Source organism: Microtus oregoni, unplaced genomic scaffold (assembly GCF_018167655.1).
Source record: "Microtus oregoni isolate MIOR12 unplaced genomic scaffold, Mior012 000087F_ref0000451, whole genome shotgun sequence".
Classification (NCBI taxonomy): Eukaryota; Metazoa; Chordata; class Mammalia; order Rodentia; family Cricetidae; genus Microtus; species Microtus oregoni.
Window position 1 is genome coordinate 3,619,281 of NW_024544554.1, and position 16,940 is coordinate 3,636,220.

At 38.0% G+C, this 16,940-nt stretch overlaps 1 pseudogene; it reads right to left on the reverse strand.

Moving 5' to 3' along the window:
* Positions 1-16,356: 16,356 nt before the first annotated feature.
* Positions 16,357-16,454, reverse strand: LOC121442219 (annotated as a pseudogene).
* Between the last annotated feature and the right edge of the window lie 486 nt (positions 16,455-16,940).

Consider the following 16,940-nt stretch of genomic DNA (forward strand, 5'->3'; position numbering starts at 1 on the left):
AGTCTGAAATTAAAAAGTCATAATTGGCCCTTCCCCTTTCCTCCTTCCCTCTAACCCTTTCCATGTATTCCTCATAAATCAATTTCCTTTTTTCTTTAGTTATTGTTACACACGTACATACATCCAAAAAATAACTTACAATAAAACATTTGGGAAGAGACTGGGGGATAGCTCAGTTGTAAAGGATTTACCTCCTATGTGGGGGGCTCTGGATTTGATCCCCAGCACAACAACAACCACAGACTATTTTTCACACAGACTATTTTTCAAGCGGAGTGGACATCATCAAGACCTGTGAGATTGCTCAGGGCTTCTGAGAACTGCGAAGAGAAAAAGGGATTGTTCTAGAAAAGCAATGTTGACGATAAATGAGGTTCGAAAAATAAGACAGGAGGGATTTGTTCTTCTCTCTCTAAAGCTTTCTCATTGTTCAGTAGAGGGAGGGTACAGATTGTGCTTTGTCGTACGTCAGACATTTTGGTACCCAGAAAGAAACATGCCATTGAGTCCCTACAACACCCCTTTGGAGACAAAAGTGATAACTAGTCTCGTTTTTTTTTTCTTTTTCTTTTTTTCTTTCTTTTTTTTTTTAAATTTTCGAGACAGGGTCCTGGAGCTAGCTCTTGTAGACCAGGCTGGCCTCGAACTCACAGAGATCCGCCTGCCTCTGCCTCCCGAGTGCTGGGATTAAAGGCGTGCACCACCACTGCCCAGCAACTAGTCTTGTTTTATGAACAAGTTGCATCAAGCATTTTGGAACTTGGCAAACTTCTATCTAACATCAGAACACGAGACCTGCTACCGTGTTTATTTTATTACTGTTCCGTTGAGATGGACTATATGAGCTCTTCCCATGAAGAGGTTTTGTCTGCTCTTTCATTGGTACGCACAGCCACCCACATGCATTAATTCTCAAGCAGGAGCAATGAGGTCCAGTGGTTTTTCTATCTGTTTGTTCATATAGTTAATTGAGATTAATTGCTTTTACCTTTTAAATTTATTTCTGTGGGCATGCTTGTGTGTGCCGCAGCACCCATATGGAGATCAAAAGACACTGGTGAGAGCAGGTTTTCTCTTTCCATCCACCACTAGGGTTCAAGAGAACAAACCTGGGCCATCAAACTCGGTGATAAGCGCTCTACCCTCTAAGCTATCACCTGACCCAGGAGAGTTTTAAAACTATCTGTCATTTATTTGTGAGACTATAATCACACCATTTTCTCTTTCCTTTTCTTCCTTCCAAACCTTGCCATATACCCTTCTTACTCTCTTTCAAATTCATGGCCTCTTCTTTAATCAGTTGTTACACACGTAAGGTGATGATTATCTTGTACTCTGTCTGATATTAGACTGAATTTTGCTGAGTTCCATCAAACTTGATACAGTTTGTCCACAAAGCAAGAATAGTTGTCATCTTTGGTGTAGGAAATAAATGACAATGTGTTTCCTTCTGTGTGGTAAAATGCTTGACACACTAAGAAGATACATATATATGAATCATATATATGCATGTAATGCATATAATGTTACTCGTGTATGTTTTAGGGCTGACTATTTGGTATGCTCTTCCCTGGAGAAGATTCTTTCTCCCTCTCTTGGTATTCCTTGGTTTCCTGTGGTTCTTTGTGTAGGGTTGAGGCCTCTCTGCTTTTCCCTTATCCACTTGGACACGTATACTGTTGGCTTGTTCAGCTCATGCTTAGGCAGTCATGATGGTGAGACTTAATGGGTGTACCTTCTGATGTTGCTAGGAAACGCATTCTTACAGTAAGCTCACTGCTCCTCTGGGTCTTATAGTCTTTCATCCCGCTCTACGGCACTGCTCCCTGAGCCTTGGGTAAGGGGTTGCTTCAGAGATGAATCCATTAGGACTGGGCTCCACAACTCGGCAGTTTGATTGCTTGTGGGTTTCTGCAATGGTCTTCTTTTGTTGCAAAGAGAAGTTTCCTTCATAAAGGGGGAGGATGCTACACCTCTCTCTGAAAGTGTGTAAGTCCATATTTCACTAGGAGGATTTTTCAATTAAAGAAATGGAGTTGGATTCTGTAATCTGTATTTAGAAATTCATATTTGTTTGAGAACGAAGGTACTAGATGAAAGATTTCTGAACTCTGACTCAGGTTTCATGTTATTTTGGTAGAGAAGTTAACAGAGTTGAGACTTAAACTCTGTGTGTAGAGATGCCGTTGTATCTGCTTTATGCATGTTCATCACAAAATATATAATGTTGCTAAATAGGTCTGACTTAGTGACTATGTGGCTATAAATAGTCTACTTATTTGCAAAATGTTGGTGATAACACCTCCTAAGACTGTCCTGAAGTTTAAAAGAGGAACAATTCATGATTTGGTGACATTTCTGTAGAAATGGGTGAACAGTTGAATCAAGAATAAATAAACAAATAAAGCATGTTCTGTACACAAGCAAAGGTGACTATGGATGATTGGTACAGAGGTACACTGTATTAGTATGTTAGTTACTAATAATTTAAATAGAAATACAGTATTACTTCGGCACCTTAACATTTTATAATTTAATTTTTTAATCTACTTCAGATACACAAGTCAATGCAACATTCCAAATCATATTCCTTTAATGCTAATATGAAAAGTTACATATTAAGATGTGGTATTTTCAAAATTTTAAGTGGCCAGGTGGTAGTGGCACACGCCTTTAATCCCAGCTCTTAGGAGGCAGAGGCAGGCAGATCTCTGTGAGTTTGAGGCCAGCCTGGTCTACAAGAGCTAGTTTCAGGACAGCCAAGAACAGTTACTGTTACAAAGAGAAGCCCTGTCTTGAAAAACAAAACAAAAAAAAAATCATCACATAATAAATATACTGGAGCTGTGTTTCTAGATCAAATTCTATTAACAATGTTATCCAGAAGCTGTACTTAATCCTTATTGACTTTTATCATAAGACAAAGAGTAGTTGTGTTTGCTATTGTCTCCATTTCATACAGCTGCTTAACAATGCGTAAGTGACAATAATGTGGTTCATAAACAATTTCATAAAGTGGAATTTTCCCTCTACTTTGCAATTCTTGTGTTTTCAGTTGTTTTGGGTATTTAAGGTTTGGCTTTGTAATTTCAGTACTCTAGAAACAGTTTAGTTTTAGTGCAATGGGCCTCAGTCAGATTTTTATGACTTTCTATCATACCCATCCAGGGAATTAAAATACACTGATTAAGAGTTCCACCCAACTCTTGGAAACTCTGAATCAATATTGGCATGCATCTACGAATTCTTCTGGTGTTTCAGTATCATGGTTTGGCTGAACCCTGTTGTCGGGAGAGTGAACCTCCCCTCAGTGCACATATATCCAAGTTGGAGAAGCAGAAGAGTGAGTTTTTTTTTTCCCGTCAAAGTTTTTAAACATATCTCACAAAAATGTTTTTGGATAACAATATCTAATGAAAGCAATATAAACCAGATGATGTTTGAAACCAGCTTGCCAATAGTTTACAGAACAAGAAGAAAACCGCTATCAACTTTCAAGGGATTGAAAAGCAACAACCACCTCAACTTGATTTGGTGTCTGTATTTACAAATTCAAATTGGTTTCAGCGTCTGTTGTTCTAAACCCAGCCTTAATTTGGGTCTTCCTGTAATACTTTTGCTTTCAAATGCCTTGTGCAATCTTTTCATTGAAGGAAAAAGCTGTTTTTCATATCTCTCCTCTCTTGCCTCTTGTGGCTATGACTGAACTGTGCTCGATACATTTCTGGGTTTGTGAAAAGAACCAGTAAAGGCAATTATTCCCAGTATATATTCTTAGCACCTCTGGTAGCTTGAAAGAAAATGACCCCCAAAGGGAGTTGCTCTTTTCACTATTTCTTATTATCAATTTTATTTTATAATTAACACTAAGGCATTAATGAGATGTGATTATTTTTGTAATGATAAGGTTTATCTTATTTCCCACTAAAAGAACTTAAGACTGCAAGTAAGAGAATAGTTTCATTGGAGGGGGTAATATTGAGTTGTCTGGCAAAACAAAGTTTTACATTTTGATCTTAGCTACTCTTAATGAAGAACATATTTAAGCTGAGCCTAATAATAGAAATATTAGAAGCATTTTTGCTAACTTAATTCTTATATATTTGCACACAATCATGATAGTGAAAACATAATTTCTTACAAGTTCTATGACTCTACATAACTTAACAATAATGCCAAAGTCTAATGCAATATTAGTTGCTGGAATGCAAAGAGTATCGATCTTAAACATTTTCCAAAAGGTTTTAATTACCATGCCAGGATAGTCACTTGTATTATTCATGCAAACTGTGTTAATTGCAACACTGGTATAGACCTAGGAAATAAGCTTCTTGCTTTGCAATGTTTCATATTCCCATATCTACTATAGACAATTTAAATATACCAGTTAAAATGATCACTCTTTTCTTGTGATGAGAAAGCCAATTTCAATCAAACCAACTTCAGAGTAGTGTTCAGGACATCAACTTTGAGTTGGAAAATCTAGTTCCATGTTCTGGCTCTGAGCTTGAAACCATGTGAAACTATCTTTACTAAGCCCCATTTTCTTACAAGCTGTGAATCTCCACACATCTGTGGTTTACCATTTTCCGTGTGTGCAAGGCAATGGGACAGCCTATTATTTGGTCCTTGCTGCTAAATTCAAATCAGGAACCTCGATAGACATTCCCGATGCCTTTTTGAGCGATTTCCCAAGCCCCACACACTTGGTAATGAGAATATAATCTGAATTTCAATATCTGAAGGTATTTTAAGAATGGAAATAATTGTAGTAGCTCTGTTACTGTTAAGCCCACTGTGGATTATCCCCTCTCCCCCCACTGAAAGACACCATTTCACTCTGTATCACAGATTGGCTTGAAACTTACTACAAAGGAACGAGCAGGGGCCAACCTTGAGCTTTAAGATCCTCCTGGTGGAGCTCACAGGAACTTGAGTTGTAGGTGTGGCCACTGTCACATCTGAAATATCATTTTTTCAAATGTGAGCTCAGGACGTTCAGAAAAGCAGACAATCCCACAGACTATAAAGACTAAGTTCCTTGGTTTATTGTGGAAGATTGTGATATTTTTTCATAATCCGTTGTCTTATTTAGGGTTACTGTTGCCGTGATGAAACACGTGATTAGACCACACTGAGGAGGAAAAGGTGTGTTTGGCTTACTCTTCCATATCGTTGTTCATCACTGTAGGGAGTTGGGACAGGAATTCAAAACAGAGCAGGAACCTGGCGGCAGGAGCTGATGCAGAAGCCATGGAGGGGTGCTGCTTTCTGACTTGCTCCTTATTGTTTGCTTGGCTTCATAAACAAAACTTAAGACCACAAGCCCAGAAGTGGGTTAGTTCACAGTGGGCTGGGCCCTCCTACATTTATCACTAATTTAAAAAATACCCTTCAGGCTTCCATATAGTCAGATCTTATGTGGGTGTTTTTTTTTTTAACCTCATATCAGATGAAATTTGTGTCACATAGACATAAGACATAGCTGGCACATGCATTATTTTTTTGTTGTTGTTGAAATATTGAACAATGATTCATTTAATGAAGTTATAAAGAGTATAATTTAGAAAGTTGAAATATTTTATGTGTTTTCTAATTAATTTAACCATCTTTATGATATTTATATTTTACAATTCACTGAAAAAGCGAGGAAGGAAGCAAGATGTCATTGATCAATGTGCCAAAAATGTAAATTTTATGGTCTTTTCTTCCTTTGGCAGGCTCATTGTTTGATTATGCATTTATAACAATGTTAGTAATATTTACACAGCACTTATTTTCATACAAAACTCTTTAAGTAATTCTCATGCCCATTACTAGACACATACATTTATTTTTATTTTAGAGACCCAAAATATAATACTTACAGAAATAACCAGTCCTTTCCAGCTGAAGTGCCAGTACTCTGTGGGAATAAGCTTCCTTTTGGAGTTGTCGCTGTAAGTACTGAGAGCTGAAAGGTCCCCTATGTTTCTTAAGCTGTATGTATAAGTGAGCAATATTTTTTTTGTTGCATGCATCTCCCCACTCACAAAATTGTCCTTGAAATGGATGACAATACACCGCATTTGGCCTATGTTTTTTTTTTGTTTTTTGTTTTTTTCATTTCAAAAATTTCATTTCAAAAATATATATATTTCTATTGTGTATTTGTTACAAATTTGCCAGAATAAATTCACATCCTCTGCACCTGGCAGACTTTTTATATAACCCTTAGAGGAAACTTCCCCTGCAGAGATCGAAAAGATATGTGCCCTTATATTAACCCATAGTAGATTACAAAAAAAATAATCAGAACGAAATGGAAAATATACTCTTCATTATATATTTCCAGGCTTGAAATAGTATTTTTATTTTAATTTTATTTTTTTTATTGAGAAAAGGAAAAAAAAGGTTCCCCCTCCTCCCAGCCTTCCATTTCCCTCCCCTTCCTCCCACCCTTCTCCCCCTCCCTCACTCTTCTCCCCCTCCCTTTAATCCAGCAGGATAACTTTGCTGTGGGAATGAGGCTCCAGCAGCTCAGGAACTGATGGGGAGCAAACTGAGTTGGCAAACTAATCACACAGTTTGACTTTCTATCTGAGGGAGTAAAACTTAGTTCCGGGGCTAATGATAAAGGAACACACAGACATGGGACACACATACATACCTTTAAGGTCTTTTATTTCTCTCTCATCTCCTTATTTTTTTCTTCACCTCTGTTCAGATGTATCCCTTCTTTGTGTTCTTAATTTTTTTTACAGTTTATATACCCCAGCAGAATCTGTAAAGCAATACAAAAATTAAAATGTGGTTACATTCTATTGTTAAGTGAAGGATTACAATGTTACAGTTTTAAAACATCATGTTCTTCATATCTCTTACATGATTAAACATTTTACATATTACAGGTGAGAAAGAAATTATCTCCAAGTGTAGCATGAAAAATAAAAACCCAGAGACAGATATTGGGCTTCAACATGAAGATCAGAAAAGTGAAACAGTCAACCAAAGATAAACCCTTTACCTCTATCAAATATAATACCAAGATCCTGTCTCCATGAATCCTCAGACTCCACACTCAATTAGTTCCTGTCTTTTCCCCTTTGTATTCCTCTCTCTACCCAGTCATATTGCACTTATCTCTACCTCCCTAGTGCTGGGATTAAAGGTATGCATCCCCAAGTGCTGGGATCACCTTTGTATGAGCTCTGTTTCTCTTTTTGACAGATTCAGTCTTATGTAGCTCAGAGTGGCCTTGAACTCACAAAGTTCTGTCTGCCTCTGTCCCCTGAGTCCTGGGATTAGAGGTGTGTGTTACCACTCCCTGGTCTGTATTGTTGATTAATATGGCTGCTTTTCCCTCTGGTCTTCAGGCAAGCTTTATTTATAAAAGCATAATATATATATATATATATATATATATATATATATATATATAGTGTCCAGACAACTTGTTATAGATTAACAGAGTATAAGCAAGCAAGGTATTTTTCTGCTCTTTTATTGGCAGGCTGTATTTTGTGGTTACAAAAGAAGGACCTCATGGCTTTGCCTCTCCAAGACTCCCTCAGACGTGGCTTTGCCAATTACTCATCCATGTTCCATGAGTTCCAGTGCTGCTTGTTGGTCCTCTTGCATGGCTCCCAACAGGATAGCATATTTCTTAATTGTGTATCACTGAAAGCAGTCTACCATTTAGATGAAAGAGCTATGTTCGTTGCACACGACTGGGAGGATATTGTGGTAAACGATATCAACAGTGGCCCATTAATGCTGAGCTTATACCCTCATCTAATGGCTGATAATGCATCCTCCATGACACACGTGAAGATAAATTTACAGCATTAATAGGCTTACAGTCCATGCGAATAGGCTATTTCTCCAACAAGTTCCCCTTCTCCAGTGAAGCGTGATCTTCCCAGCAGCATCTGATTGATGGGTAACGATTGGAAGATGCATGTTTCTTTTATTGACAACACATCAAAAATGCCCTCGTCTTTGTGTATAATACATATTTCTATTATAGGATTGTACCTAAACATATTGAAAGCAAGACAGTTACATTTCATGAAAACTCACATTTAAGGAACATTATTTGTTGAGAAATATAGGTTACCTTAATATAACATTTAATATGGAAGCTCACTTTTCAGTGTCATTTCTTTTTGCTCCACTTTCAAAGAAAACTTTAGGCAAATTTAAACAAGGGGAGTAGTCATTTCAATATCCCAAACTGTGCTCATGAGGTGGCAGTCAGCTCAGTCATTTTAAATTTTAATTTATGTACCTAGAGTTATTAAACACTTACTTATGTATTTTTTATAAAGAATGATTTTTGTCTACATATATGTGTGTGTACTGTATGAATAAGCACCATACGCACACAGGTGTGCACAGAATCTGAAGAGGTTGTTGGAGTCCCTTGATCTCTAGTTCCAGGCAGTTGAGAAACTCTAGATGTGTGAACTGGGACTTGAACCTGAGTCCTCTGTAAGGCAGCGAGTATTGTTAAGCACTGATCCATCTCTCAGACCAAGCTGTACGTGAAATGCAAAAATGGCTTCCTTAGGTTTTGATCACAAGGAAATACAGTGATGTTAATTAAAGTAAAATAAATATTAAACCTTAATTTTCTTCACTTCAGATTTATGATGTCAGCTTTTTATGATAAGTTGAATTTGAAGTCTCATTGACTTCATTGCCTATTTAAGTATAGACTTATAAGCATTTTCTTATATATCTGTATCTATATATTTATATGTTAGGATATGATGTTGTTGAGAAGTGGATATTATTCACGGCTATTCAAAGAAAAGTGCTAATAATCTGCCAGTATAATATGTTTGCTTATAGCCTCAGAAAGTTCAAAGATAACTCTAGAAACCATCTTTGATTCTTAGCATAAATGTTATATTTTTTGAGTATACATTTGTTCTTCATAAGGAAAATAATGTCACCACATAGCCACATTATCAGTCATCTATGAAAAAGGGAAGGATTGGGGACCAGGAAGATGGTCAGGGGGTGCTTGTTGAGCATGAAGGAGGAGCTGTGTTCAGATACTCAAGAACTGTGTAAATTGTTGTTTATAGCAGCATGAGTCTGTCATTCCAACAAAGATAGGAGAATTCCTGGAGCTCAGTGGACAGATTAGTTAACAAATAAATTTCAGTGAGAGACTTTGTCTCCAAAGATAAGGTTTATAAAGGAAGACATAAGGGAAGAATTTGGTATTGGGAGCATAAGAGTTTATCCCATCATTGACTTGGCTTTGTTAATATTTTTAATAAAGGCTGACTTTATGATAAAAAGAGGTGTATTACTAAATTGCATAGGCTTTCATTGAGGGATGAATAAAAGAATATAAAAATGTTGACTACATATTTTATTATGAAGAAACGTGCTGGTATACTATTTCCATTTAGTATCTTTGTATCTTAAATTTAAACGTGAGAGGAAAAGCATATTTCACTCATACACAAATCTAAACCAAAGCATACATATTAACTTTCATACACCACTTCTCATGTTATTCAGTTCCATATTTAGATGTAAAACAATAAATTAAAAACACAAAGCAATGTGATAAAATTACTTTTAGCTACCATTTTAAGCTTATTATAGCCTTTGAAGCATTTTGATTAATAATTTGGAGCTAAGTATATCTCAGAATTTATCAACAATGACTATCACCGACAGGAGGCAGTCAGAATAGGATCTACTTGTTTGTGACTCGGCATATTTGTCTTGGTTCTCATGACTTGTTAAAGAAGATTTACTGCTCCTTAAAGTAAATTAAAGAAACACTTTTCATGACCAAGGGAAATGAGAAAAGAAGTTTGATCTCCATGTGAGCCGTGAATACTTCAACCTTCAATCTCACTTCTATTTACTGAGTTATGTATGAGCTTAAAAAAACACTATATAAGTACTTTAATTTTCTGGTTAAACTAGAGTATAATGAAGAAATGATCATTAGACCAATAAAGTAACATAATTATGTAACTCTCAAATAAGTGCTTGTCCATGCAGCATATATAGGAAAGACTACGCTGCTATGTGGTAAAGGACAATTAATAACTATTTTATATTTTTAGTATATTTACATATTGTTAGTAACCTAGGATCCTGAGCCAGTCCTTCTCACTATTATCATGTCATATATTTCGTAACATGGTCACATAGTGTGAGATTGTGTGTGTGTGTGTGTGTGTATGTATGTATGTATGTTATTTTGGGGTGTGTATGTGTATCTTAGGATTGCAATTGTATTTTATCTCACAGTGACGAATTACGTCTACTCCACCTTTGCAATACATCTAGGAACAAGAGCTTCCTCTGACAATGAAAGCAGAACAAAGAAGGAAGTGTTCCACTTTTGCCCAGAACTAGAAACGTGTCTACTACATGCCGCACTCAGAAACATTTGTATAAACACAGAAGCTCGATGGCTGGGTGTTACAAAAATGGAAGGGTAAAGAGAATCAGACATGACTGATCACACAGGGGACTGTAAACCAGGACACAGTTTCTGACTTCGTGTTCTCTGCAGAAGTCTTACTGGGAATCTTCTGAGACCAGATTCACATTTCTTTGTGCATGCAGGTATGCGTATGTGCAGATGGAGTCATTCTTATTCCCCAGAAGCTGGAGAAAGCCCCTCACTGGGACTGATTCAGCTAGGTAGGCTGTCCAGCAAGCCCCCAAGATCCATCTATTTTGATATACCCAGAGCTGGGATCACAAGTGTGAGCCACTAATCCACCAGGCTTTGCTTTTTATACAACCACTAGAACCAAGCTCAGTCCTCATGCTCACCTGGGTGGTGCTTTACAGACTGAGATATCTTCCTCAGTCTAAGACTCACCTTTCAAAGTGATCTTTGATGCGATTGAGCTAAAAGGACCATGAGGGAGCAGACAGGCAAGTTTTGGGGCTTCTGAAAATTTTCCAATAGGAAAACAATGAAGTCATAGATCATGCCATCTAGACTAAATGATCAGAGAAGGGTGGACAGAAAGTGCAACACTCGCATCCATTGTGAGTAAGGACTAGATTAATGAAATTCTTTTTTATATGCTAGGAGATAGAAGGTGACAACTATGTTTAGGTCACTGATACCTACTAGTAACATAATTAATGTTTTTTTTTATCATTTAAGGGACTTGACTCCTTTGTGGGTGATGAATGAGGCTGTCATAGTTTATCTTTGAACCTGTAGGGAGTATTTTAGACCTTTCCTAGAATTTGAAACTGTTCATCATTCATACAAACCAGTCATTCAGTGGTTCTTCTTTTTTATCTATCACTTTCCTGGCACTAAGCTAAAACTTGGTGATGCAATAAAAAAACAAGATACATGAGTTCTTCTCTTTGATGGCTCAGAGGGAAGGAAAGAAGAACTTCATACCAAGAATGAGAAACATTTTAAAAGTGCGAGAAACAAAAAATTGGGAGAAATAACATAAAACTAAAGTTACTTAAGCTTCTGTTATTTTAGCTAACTATTTCTCATCTCAGAGGTGGAGAAGTCAGACCTGGAGCTGGGGTGAAGTTCTGTGAGAATTCTTGTCTGGTGTACATGTAGCCTTGGGTTACACAACAGCATTTTAGAAGCCAGGCAAGGTGGCATGCCAAAGAAATTCCAGCATGCAGGATGTGGAGGCAGGAGGAGGGGGCATTGAAAGGTCAAGGTCATCTTCAGCTCTCTAAAGATGTCAAAGTCAACCCAGGGTGCAGGAGACTATTCCCCAACACACCACCTACAGAAAAAAAAAGCACCACTGGAAAAGTAAAATTCAGGATTGTTTTCCATGTTCATGTGGAATGAGGAAAGTTTAGCATTTATGACTAAATCCAAACCCAGACCATACCAAAACAAAATCCAACAAGTTTCAAAAAGTTACCAGGAGAAGTTTTATGTGGAGGCTAATTAATTAAAGGGGCTCAATGTCCAACAAAAGATGATGCTGTTTGGAGCACAGGATCTAAGCCGCACCCCTGCTTGTATTTCACAGTAAAGATTTGGGAGTTAGAAAAGGAAAAAAAGAGACATGAAGAACCTCCAGCTGAAGACAGATGGAACCATCACATGTTAGGATGGTAAGACAGATGTCACTCAGGGCTTTCTAGTTTTGTCTTGACTTGAGTTCTAACTTCTGCAATAGACTTCAAAGCTTTCCATATAGTTTTGGTCAATGTCAAGATCTTTCTCCATGCTATAGAGAGCTTCCAGGTAGTGTCCGATTTCTTTGGGACACCAGGATTTATAGCTCAGCTTCTTTATGCTTCTTAGCAAATCTACACATTCAACAATTTTTAATTTCAGTGGCTGCTTTGGGTGGTCACAGGGGAGAGCCTAATCTCCAGTTTAGTGCTCCTTTGCCCTTTCCCTCATCCTTTCTCATTTTCATGTCTTCCATGTTTGGGGGAACTGTGATACTTTCCTTTTTTTTTTTTTGAAAATTGCCAAATTCTTTTTTTTTTTAATTTATTTATTTATTAAGGATTTCTGCCTCCTCCCCGCAACCGCTTCCCATTTCCTTCCCCCTCCCCCGATCAAGTCCCCCTCCCTCATCTGCGCGAAGAGCAATCAGGGTTCCCTGACCTGTGGGAAGCCCAAGGACTGCCCACCTCTATCCAGGTCTCCTAAGGTGAGCATCCAAACTGCCTAGGCTCCCCCAAAGCCAGTACGTGCAGTAGGATCAAAAACCCACTGGCATTGTTCTTGAGTTCTCAGTAGTCCTCATTGTTCGCTATGTTCAGCTAGTCCGGATTTATCCCATGCTTTTCCAGACCCAGGCCAGCTGGCCTTGGTGAGTTCCCAAGAGAACATCCCCATTGTCTCAGTGTGTAGGTGCACCCCTCACGGTCCTGAGTTCCTTGCTCGTGCTCCGTCTCCTTCTGCTCCTGATTTGGACCTTGAGATTTCTGTCCGCAAAACAATTTTGATCAAGACAATCCATTCTCTAAGACCACACACACACACACACACACACACACACACACACACACACACACACTATTTTAGGAACCCGAAGAGCAGCTGGACTCCATTGGATCCCCAATTTTCTTCCCACTCATTATCCATCGAATGAGGACCGATCCTTCAGGGGCTGTGAGGGATTCTGTGGCCCCGAGTTCCTTGCTTGTTCCCCTTCTCAAGGTCGGCAGCTGTGCAAGAGATAGAAGGTGGTGGCTATGGGACATTCCAGAGCTGATCAGCCAGATGCATGGCCCAGAGAACAAAGTCACACATCGGTCAAGGCACCTGAGGTGCTACTTCATGGCTGCCATGATCTTGAGGTATTTTGGTGCCCTGCAAACAGCCTTGGCTTGGGCTGCCTCTCTAATGGCTGAAGAATCATTTCACTAGGCAATGACAGAGCACAGTTAGACTTAGGATTCAGTAGTGGACACCAAAAGCATAAAATAGTCAGAGAGCTCACTGAATGTTGCAGCAGGCAGAGCCCAAAGTACCTGGAAAGGTTAGCAGTGAGAAAATAGATCAGAGATAAAGTACTTGCCTAGGATGTGGGTTGACTATTAAATACTGCAAAGGAAAATAAAAGCAAACAAATATCAAATCATTTGCATTAAAAAAGAAGGAATAAAATAGATAGACGATAGGTAGACAGATAGATAGATAGATAGATAGATAGATAGATAGATAGACAGATAACAGTCAAGTTACATGTCATGTTGTTAAAGGCATAATCTGGACAAAAATTTCCATAGCTGCACCAATGTTACAGTATCAATATGGACTTTGTCTTTCTTGAGTCTCTCGGAATTCTAATCTTTTACCTTTTCTGTGGTTTTATCTTTGCCACCAATTTCAACTTGGCACATAACTTTGCCAAAAATCTGCATCCAAGGAAAGACATTACCCTGGTCTATCCTGACGCTGTCACCAAATACCATAGACCAGGTAGCTTTCAAAGAAAACAAATCTGCTTTTCGTTGATTTGGGGGTTGACGAGTTTAAGGCAAAGCCCAGGACTACCTAATGTCTTGCGAGTACTATACCTCAGTTCCCATGGGAGGACTGTACCCCCAATTCCCAGAATGCCATCTTGCTGTGTCCTCACAAAGAGAAGGGCCAGGCATCTGTCTGTTCCTCTTCTATGATGGCATTAATACTGCTAATGAGGGCTCTGGTCCAATGATTTAATCATGTCTCAGAGGTCCTAACTTTATGTACCATCATCACTTTCCGGTTGATAATGCCAGCATATGCAAATCTTAGGGTGACGTAAGCACTCGGAACATGGCACTTAGTCAGAGGAACCCAAGAGTCAGACCATGATGAGAACAAAGTGCTTCTTTCTTTTAAGCAAAGAAAACAATGTGGTTGTTTCTACTGAAGTATAAACAGCATACTCATTAACAATAATTGTGGGTGTTTTATTTTTTTCAAATTCAAACAAATTTTAGGGCATGATCTTTACTGGAACGTTTTTGCTCTTTGTATTAGAAAGAAAATAATAGCTCAAAATTTAAAAAAAAGAGTGAAAAAGGTTGACCATATAACGCCTCTGCTTATTAATATGGATCTTTACTTGCTGTAAATTATTCGACATGTATGATAACATTTATTAAGCTCCGAGCTCTTCAACGATGCGAAAAATATCCTGAAATTTGTGACTCACAGTGCCTCATTTTCCCAGCCCTGCCTTGGACTACTTCTCCTGGCTTTTCATTTGCTTTCCTCTTTTTTTTTTATTTTTATCATTTATCTTATTTTTTGAGGATCGAAGGATTTATTTTGGCTTGCACTCTGAGGTTGCTGTCTATCATGATGAAGTCCTGGCAGCAGGGAAGGAAGCAGTTTGTGCTGTGGCCTCCACCTTTGGGAAACGAGAGGAAGACCGCTGGTGCTCAGTTGGCTGAATCCACGCGGTACGGCTGGAGCGTGCGTGCATTGTTAAGATTGGTGGCTGATGTGTCCAATCTAGCCCTGTAAACCCAGCAAACTACTTATGGCTGGTGAGGTCATGGATCTCAGAGGATAACTCACTACTGTCATCTTCCTAAACCGGTCCAGTGCCCAAGGGCATCCATCCTACACACACAGTTCTCGTACCTACAGATAAGTGCAGCTCTCGTCCCTCATCAAAGCAACGGCTTTTTTTTTTCTGCAGATGTTGACTATTACAGAAATTTACAACTCGTGAAAACGCAGAGAACAGCTGACAGAGGTGTGCTCAGCCCCAATGTAGGAGCTCAACATAACCTCTACAGCCCAGGCTCAGGGACCCTAAGGAAGAGGGAGCAGGAAGAGGGAGCAGGAAGAGGGAGCAGGAAGAGGGAGCAGGAAGAGGGTAAGGACCAGTGCTCCAGGTCATTGCTGCGGAAAGTTCCACCCCTAACTACCCTCATCCTCCTTTTCCCCCTTTATTTCCCCTACTTTCAAGTTAAAGATTATCAAGTTTATATTGATGAACTCGTTCTTTACTTTTTTCTAGGCAACAGTTTGTATTTTTAGCAACCTTTTGTAGATTTTAATACAAATGCACAGTTACCAAAGTTACCATGTTTTAAACTGTCACTCATATTCGAAACCAACTTTTCTTACTTCATTTCTGCTACACCCAGTCTGCTATTATCCTATTAACTTAAAAAGAATTCTATTCGGGATGTTTTGACCGTAGAAATGTGTTGTACCATTTACCCCTAGCTACCGTAAAAGATCTTATAGCAAAGTATTTCTTACCAGCAATTATTGAAAATTTCATTGGCTTCTTATTTTTGTGATCATAGGGGAGCTTTGGTCACTTTACATAATATCATGAATGCAAAAGCCATCTCTAATAGTAGGAAATAGGATCAAATATAATAAATTGTAATCATTAAGCATTTTGAAAATACTTATATTGCCACCCAATGAAGTAGTGGTATTGCAAATGAAACAAACTCAAAGGTCAATAATTGCTTTTCTTAAACTATTTTTATGGATAATGTATATGGCAATTGACAAAGTTGCTTTCTCCTATTCATGGCTGTGCTAAATTATTTATTTTTGACCTTTTAAAATCTCATGTTTTATTTTATAGATTATAAAGCACAACCTAGCCAAGAAGCTGTGGCACACGCCTTTAAACCTAGCATCTGGAAGTCAGAGGCAAACAGATCTCTGAGTTCAAGGCCATCCAGGTCCACATTAATGAGTTCTAGGACAGCCAGGGCTACACAGAGAAACCCCGTCTCAAACAAACAGAAAATAATTATAAAACATGACATAAAGACACACCATTTCTCCTTGATTGCATATATTACGTATTAAGTTGCTTAGAGAAAAAAGTAAATATTGAGTAAGTAGCAAATTTAATGGGTTCTCCCCCAAACAGAAGGTTGCCATGGGAGTCATCTTACAAGCCAATCTTTGACTTCTCAGTGATTTTTTTTTTTTTACGGGCCATGCTAATCTACTCTGAATCATTCCAATTTTAGTATATATACTACCAAAGCAAACACTCTCACTGATTTTTTTTTTACAACTGAAGAAAATCAGTCCATTAAAAACTCCAGAGTGAGTTGCGATTCAATTGGAAAATTATCAAGACTGTGGACTTTAATCTATCTGTGATCTTAATACCAGTTAAATAGGAAATTTTGTAAAATCATTGGTCACGCTACTATCCTTGGATACTAATCAGGACTAATTTAAATAATGGTTCCACTATCTAACAGTTGTACGAATTTGAACAAGCAGCTTAACCTCACTGTATTTTGGATTTACCATATATATAGAAACTTTGAATAATGAAATTATAAAGAGCATTGCAGTGGGTAATTAATAATATATAAAACTAAAGAATCTTTCACTCTTTGCAGCATAAAATAACAGCTAATTAAATGTCATCTCCTTATAATTCATTAACAGAATGCCATTACTCAAGGATTAAAGGATTCTGAAGATCCTAAAGCGAGTTTATGACATATTACATTAAAACCAG